The sequence below is a fragment of the Trachypithecus francoisi genome, unplaced genomic scaffold, assembly GCF_009764315.1.
Source record: "Trachypithecus francoisi isolate TF-2019V2 unplaced genomic scaffold, Tfra_2.0 Lachesis_group14, whole genome shotgun sequence".
Taxonomy (NCBI): domain Eukaryota; kingdom Metazoa; phylum Chordata; class Mammalia; order Primates; family Cercopithecidae; genus Trachypithecus; species Trachypithecus francoisi.
Genome location: NW_022681459.1, coordinates 32,620,928 through 32,628,483, shown reverse-complemented (window position 1 = coordinate 32,628,483; position 7,556 = coordinate 32,620,928). Strand labels below are relative to the sequence as shown.

Sequence of the window (7,556 nt, the reverse complement as noted above, 5' to 3'; positions counted from 1 at the left end):
GAGCTTAGATAAACCTTCAGATTTTCAAGGCATGAAAGATACACAAATAGAGTACCCAAGAATATGTTTTAACACATTTAGGATAAGTTTGTTTCCAGCTGTGACAGGAATACCTTTGAGTTTCAGGCACTGAAGAAAAATACCCTAAGCAAACATAAAGGGTGTTCTGGGTCAAGTTACTTCTTAGTACAAATAATACATTGTGTCAATCAATTTTTAAGCCAAATTCTTAAAATCATTCAAAAAACACTTGCATTTTATAGTTGTCAAACAATGCATTTATGTAATAGAAGATGCAACAAAATTTAGAAATAAAAAATCTCACACTATATTCCAAGTACCCAAATAAGAAGGCAGAAATTTGCAAATTAAGGAATTATTAATGTTGTTCAGAAACATGCCTTACTTTTACTCTGGAATTCACTTTAACTGCTTGACATATAATTGAATACTTAAAAAAATATAGCTAAGTTGTTTAATAATATTTATAGAATGTTACTTTTCTGGGTAGATATGTTTCACACAACAGTTTTCAGTTAATGCTGAGCATTCATTTAATAATTCTAATCATAATTTGATTCACGATTAATGGATTAATAATGTATTCAGTTATTTAGATGCCATACGAAACACTGAAAGGAATAATCTGATGGTTGCTTCGTTGTACAATCCTGCCCATTAGTAATACTAAGCCGGGAATCTGATCGCTATTCCACTCTGTTGAATTACATGTTTCCATGTGTGTGATTTTGGTCAACACCAAAAAATCAATACACAATGTCATGCTTTTTCCTTTTCCTTCTTTTTTCTTTTAAACAAACAGCTCAATCACTTGGGAGGTTGGTTAGTACAACACAGAGAACATATGGAGAAAGTATAAAATGGCACTGAACACCGATGCCAATACTTATTGTAGTTATAACAAAGGATACTATTAATATTTGTACTATTTGCTTTTTTGAAGAACATAAATCAATGCCATTAACTTGAAATTAAGGTATATACAGAATACACACACAACCTTAACCAAGACACTTTTCATAAGTAACATCACATTTTAAAATATTGAAAACTGAGTATCTGTGCTGATTTGTATTTTGACTTAACGGAACAAGAAGAAAACAACATTCAACTAGGGAGGGTTATACTGATAAAAAAGCTCTTAAAATTCAAAATGTCTTCCTCTCCCTTTGTACTTACCACAGGCTACACAATGCCCGAGAGGATTCATTATGCGAAAAATATCTCAGCTTTAATAACTTACTTTGGGAAAAACTAATGAGAAAGCAAATTGGAAGGTGAGACTTCATCTTTGCTTTTTTTTTTCTTTTTGACTTTGAAAAAATCGGATTTTATTTTCTGAATCAAAAGGAAGTATTTCATGTTAAATTTAGACTGTTGGCCGGGCGTGGTGGCTCACGCCTGTAATCCCAGCACTTTGGGAAGCCGAGGTGGGCGGATCACAATGTCAGGAGATCGAGACGATCCTGGCGAACACGGTGAAAAACTGTCTCTACTAAAAATACAAAAAAATTATTCGGGCTTGGTAGCAGGCGCCTGTAGTCCCAGCTTCTCGGGAGGCTGAGGCAGGAGAATGGCATGAACCCAGTAGGCGGCGGAGCTTGCAGTGAGCAGAGATCGTGCCACTGCACTCCAGCCTGGGAGACACAGCAAGACTCCGTCTCAAAAAAAAAGAAAAAAAAAAATTTAGACTGTTTAGCTTTCCACTATGTCAAGATACTTTCCAGATACTACCAGTACTCAGAAATGTGTAAAACTGAACAATCAATATCATGTTTTAAAGAAAAAAGTTTAAATGTAAGACGAATTCTTGGAGACATTACTGAATGTATTTCTAAGAAACCCTTCTAAAGGTCAAAGTACTGGCAATTCTAATTTAAAAGTTTATAATTTTTAATTACTGGAAATTTAAGTAACAATAGTTTTAAGAGCTAAGAATCAGATTGCTTTTTAACAACAGAACTTTTTTTCCCTGGGGGATTCATACTTGACAACAACTCCACTTAAACCTAACACTCCACCCAAATCCCAAATTCAAATGCATTATTTCACCTTGGAATAGCAACATTATAAAATGGAATTTCTAAATTACAATACATATAAATAATACACCATTTTTAACTGTCACATTTATCAGAATTATTATTATTATTATTATTATTTTTTTTTTTTTTGAGACGGAGTCTCGCTCTGTCGCCCAGGCTGGAGTGCAGTGGCCGGATCTCAGCTCACTGCAAGCTCCGCCTCCCGGGTTTACGCCATTCTCTCGCCTCAGCCTCCCGAGTAGCTGGGACTACAGGCGCCCCCCATCTCGCCCGGCTAATTTTTTGTATATTTTAGTAGAGACGGGGTTTCACCGTGTTAGCCAGGAGGGTCTCGATCTCCTGACCTCGTGATCCGCCCGTCTCGGCCTCCCAAAGTGCTGGGATTACAGGCTTGAGCCACCGCGCCCGGCCTATCAGAATTATTAAATCAGAAACAAATTCTACATTCAAGGGACAAACGATAAATGCTTTGTTTTAGGAGTCCATTCCATTCTTTGTTGTTTTCTACTCCCATATTTTAAAATTATGATCAAAGGACCAAGGGCAAGTCAACCCCATTTCCCTGAACCCAACTGCCAGTAGGCACTGGCCCTACATACGCGTCCTTTAACAAGCCCCGTTCTCAAAAGGCTGGGGGTATTTATATAAGAACTTATTCCAAAGTGACTCTAAAATCCACATTCCCAAGATCTACTATGGGCTGTTCATGTGTTCTGAGGCATGTCCAACATGCAGGTAAACTTATCTGTTCAAATTGAGGTAAAACAGACAAAAAACACAGTATTAACAGAAGCTACACAATTAAAACTAATCTTCTGCTGCTTGTTTAAGCTAATTATGTATTCTTGCAAAACAGAGACCCTCAGGTCAATAATGTCTTTGATTTTAGTCACCCCCAAATTAAGCCTCTTCCTTCAAAGCCATTATTAGTTAACAAAAGTTTTAAAATGAAGAAAAATATTTTTTCCAGAACCTGTATTTTGTAGTGATACAATTTCTTTTTATTTTTCAAACTTAGAAATAACTCAAATATTGGTACTATTTGGTATTTTTTTCAGATACCAAGGAATACCTACAGGATTCATAAATAGGATTTTCTGACACTGGCAGGAAAGTCTGCTAACATTTACAAAATACCAAAGACTCCTCTTTGAAACTTCAAAGATAGCTGAGAATTAACAGTTATGATTGGTTTTTTAGTACAAATAACAAATTTAAATCTTGATTTTTTTTTTTTTTTTGGCCAACATTTTAAACAGTCAAATTTCACTCTACTTCCAGGTTTCAAATCAAAACAAGCAAAAAAACTAATGAAAATTACCCAACTAGCAACAAGTCCCGTATTCCAATGTTATTTTAAAACCAATTATAACCTACTGCCAGTAATTACTTGTAAGTACCTGCTTCTTTTATTAAGCACTGGTCAGTTACATAAAAGAATAAATTGCAAGAATGACACTTGGCAATGTCACCTTAATGCTTCTGGGATAAACAGAAGCATTAACAAAACACCAGCTCGTAAGCACTTTTAAACCTGCAATTTGAATTACAAAAGGATTTTCAAATGTTACTTTTCCACTGATAGATTGCAGGGAGTCTAGTCCCAGCTAACACAGTTGATTTAAAAAAAACACATAAATCCCTAAGCCACATAGTAATGGAATACTACACTTGTGCTTTTTATATCATATGGAAACAGCTCCAGGCAGAGCACAAGTAGAAGAAAACCCGCCAAATCAAACTACTGTAAATAAAGTTCGTCTATGTACTCCAGAGAGAAAACTTCAAAAATAAAAATCAGAAGACCACCCACTGTTAGCCCCTCACCCCAACAAAAACTACCCCAAACACTTTGGTTTTGAACCTAACGTTTCCCTAAGATGTTCACAGGAGAAGCTTTAAGGTACTTAAAGCCGCAGCAGTACAGTTGAAAGCGCCACACTGCAGAGGAAATGCTCTAAAGGGTTCAGCAACTTGCCACCCATCCCGAACCACCCCCCATACCAGTAATATGCAAGGGCTCCTGTTAGTTTTTTTCTTAGGCTAATAAAGGCATACTACCTAGTGTGCTAAAGATTACAACTAGCAGCATTAGAGCAGTAAAGTGAAAATAGGAAGCCTACAGGAATGATCTAAATGCTCACTTTGAGGAAACAAAGCAGCAGACAGGATCCTTAGCTCTCTTGTCTATGTAGGGAAGCAGCTGAATGAAACTCAGATTTACCCACATTAACAAAAATTTAACAAAGCTTCCCCAAGACACCAGAATAAAACTTGACCTTTCCAGTCAAAAGGCACAGAGAGGCCTATTCCATGTCCTGGAGTTGAATGAGATCAAAGATTGGCAATAAAGGAAAAAAGAAAGCATTACGGGTATGATGGGAACAAGCTTTGGAATTTTCAAACAGTCACAGCAAGTTTCTCCAGCACACGGGCACCCTTTTCCTGGTACTCTTGTTGGGTCATCCAAAAGTTGTCTTTGTCTTTCATGGTATCTGCTAGAACTGCACCACCCAGGAGTACCATGTGCTTTCTGTGGGGTGTGTCTCCAAGGCAGATCTCAAATTTAGAAAGTTTTTCCACATCACCCTTTAAAACTCATTCTAAGTAAAGCTGTTTTAAGTTCTCGTTCCAACCGTGAAGGCAGGCCAGGATACAAAGCAGACCCTCCAGAAAACACAATGTATTTGTAGGATTCAGATCTGGTATCAGTGTCAGCGGCCTGAATTGTGTTAAAAAGCAATTCAGCAACACCAGCTCCTTCAACATTGATCAAGTGAGGTTGAAATAAAATTTCTGGTGCTTCAAATCTCTCTCCCCCAACTTTGAAGATATGTCCATCTGGGAGTGTATAAGATTCAACTAATACTTTGGTTTCTAAGGCCAGTTTCTGCTCCTGCTCAATATTATATCCCACGTAACACAATTTTTAATCATGCGAACCGTTTCAAAATCAGCAGGGTGGTTGAAGACGTATCCTTGCAATAGAAGCAACACGCTTCTAATTATATCCCTCCCAGCAATATCCAGTCTCCTGGTAAGATGAGGGATAGAAAAGCCTTCAGAGATTGGGCAAATGTGAGTCATACCATCTCCAGAGTCTACGGCTACACCAGTCAATAAACTTGGCACATACAAAGTCAGAACGGTCTGGATAGTTACATACCCACCAGAAAACTACTAAATCTCAATCATTACCTCTATAATCTTCTCTGTGTATTTGGTTGGGTTTATAGGAGGTTTTGTGAGCAACATTTTACAATTTCTGGTATCTGTATTAAGTTTCTCTGGTCCAAACGTGTAGTCCCACAGGTGTTTCATGTCATCCCAATTTTGTACTATGCCATTTCCCATAGGGTAGTTAACTTCTAACATTGATCGTAATTCACTTACCTCATCACCAACCGTAAGATCCTTGTTCAATGTTTCCCACTTTGGTGGTTGATCTGGAAACAGGTCTTCCAACCAAAGCTGGGAAGATGTGTTCTGGGAAGTTAGAGCCTGCATATCCACACTTCACAAACCCGGTGCTGTTGTCGCACACCACCACCTTCCTGTCCTGGCTGTCCATCCTCCGCCAGGGGGAGAGCCGCTGCACAACCTACAGCCGCCGCCGCTGGGCCATTTTTTCTTCTCCCTCCTCCTTCTCCATCTTTCTTTTCAAATAACTGGTCTTAATTTTTCTTCTTATAGAAAAAGTTTAAATCAGTTTATTATAAATATATCTAAACCATTAATTTTTGCAGCTTTCGGGTAAAGTCCAGCACTTCATTTATACAAAGTCTATGAGGTCAGTAGAGATCATCTAATCTAAAGTGGTGACATCATCCATTCAAGTCTTTGGCACAATCCCTCGCCAGTTAGAGCACAGCATGCCTGGATATGCCACTGGTGATCTTTAATAGAAGGTAGCTTCAAAAACTGGGCGATTTCTGCTACAGTCATGCATTCTTTCACATCTCATTTATTAACAAAACTCAAGCAAACCAGCTTTTCTTAGGTCTTCATGCGCTAACATTTTAGAGTTCTTCTCTAGTTACAGAAATCCTCTATCTGTACTGTCCACAACAACTATTACAAACTGTGTTAGTATAGTACGTGTTCCAGGAAGAACGAAGAGATTCTTGGCCACCAATGTCCCACATTAGGAAACGTGTATTATTAATCACTATCTCTTCTACATGACTTCCTCTTGTAGGAGATGGATGTACAACCTCATTCATAAAAAACTGGTAAAGAATGGTAGTTTCCCCTGCATTATCCAGCCCAACAATGAAAACTTTGTGCTTCTGGTGATGGAACAGTCTCCATGATCTGGCGAAGAAAATTCTCATTCTCGGGCACGGACTCCCGCTCCAGACACCCGGGCCGCCTGGCCTCCCCTGGCTCAGGCTGACTGGGGAAGAGAGAGACGCACTGGAGCCTCCGCCTCTGCTGCTGCTCTGGCGCCGGCCCGCTTCCAGGGAACCGCAGGGAGGCCGTAGCCCAGGCCGCTCTGCTGCGCGCAAGGCCTCGCCGCTGTGGACGCCGCACTCACCTGGCTCGCCGAAATCGCTGCCACGTGGTCTGCAAGGAGCCTCGCGGCCCAGCGCCCTCCCCCAGCTCCTCTGGGGCGGCTGCCCCAAAGTAATTCTTTTTCCAATACACAAGGTCCCTTGCTTACCTAACAGGACCAAATCAAGTGAAAGCATGTTAAAACTGTAATCCACTATTCAAACATTACAAATGTAATTCACGCATACAAAGTTGAATCCATGCCACTCTATACACAATGATGCAACATTTTCAACATATAGTTTTCTGATAAAATAATGTCGTGTCCTACATAATTAAAAAACTATGAAGATTTCTCTTTTCATCAATGAATTTGGCCTATTAAAATAAAACCATAAACATAACAGACCATGTGATAGTTTCCCAACATCTTTCTATCTATAAAGTTTGTATAAGATTACATCTCACAAGAAAAGTAAATATAAATAAAATAGAAGAGATGATGATTTAAAAATCAAAACACATATCATATAAGAGCTTGTGTAAAACTTACAAATGCTTCAACAAAGAATTACAGTTTGAGAATTTTAAACTGTTCACATGATATGCTTTGGAAGCAGCATATACTGTTAGAAATGTGACAATGAATAAAATGATCAGGTAATATAAATAAAAAATGGCCTCAAATCGGTGGTAGTAAGTAACCAATGTGGAAAACCAGATGGAGAATTAACTGCAATTCAATTATCTATATTAAGATGACTCCTAGATTTCTCAAAGAACTCAAGGTAGAACTACCATTTGATCCAGTCATCACACTACTGGGTATCTACCCAGAGGAAAAGAGGTCATTACATGGAAAAGACAGATGCATATGCATGTTTATAGTAGCACAACTCACAATGGCAGAAGTATGAAACCCATCAACCATGCCCATCAACTAAATGCCCATCAGCCAACAAGTGCATAAAGAAAATATGATGTATATATACATCG

General features: G+C 38.6%; 2 pseudogenes across 2 annotated transcripts; both read right to left on the bottom strand.

Annotated features, from left to right (window-relative positions):
• Nucleotides 1–3,114: 3,114 nt before the first annotated feature.
• LOC117095917 lies at nucleotides 3,115–5,656 on the bottom strand (annotated as a pseudogene). The gene has a single exon (XR_004442244.1). The product of XR_004442244.1 is annotated as an actin-related protein 2-like (transcript).
• On the bottom strand, nucleotides 3,115–6,768 carry LOC117095918 (annotated as a pseudogene). Its single transcript, XR_004442245.1, has one exon. The product of XR_004442245.1 is annotated as an ADP-ribosylation factor-like protein 5A (transcript).
• Between the last annotated feature and the right edge of the window lie 788 nt (nucleotides 6,769–7,556).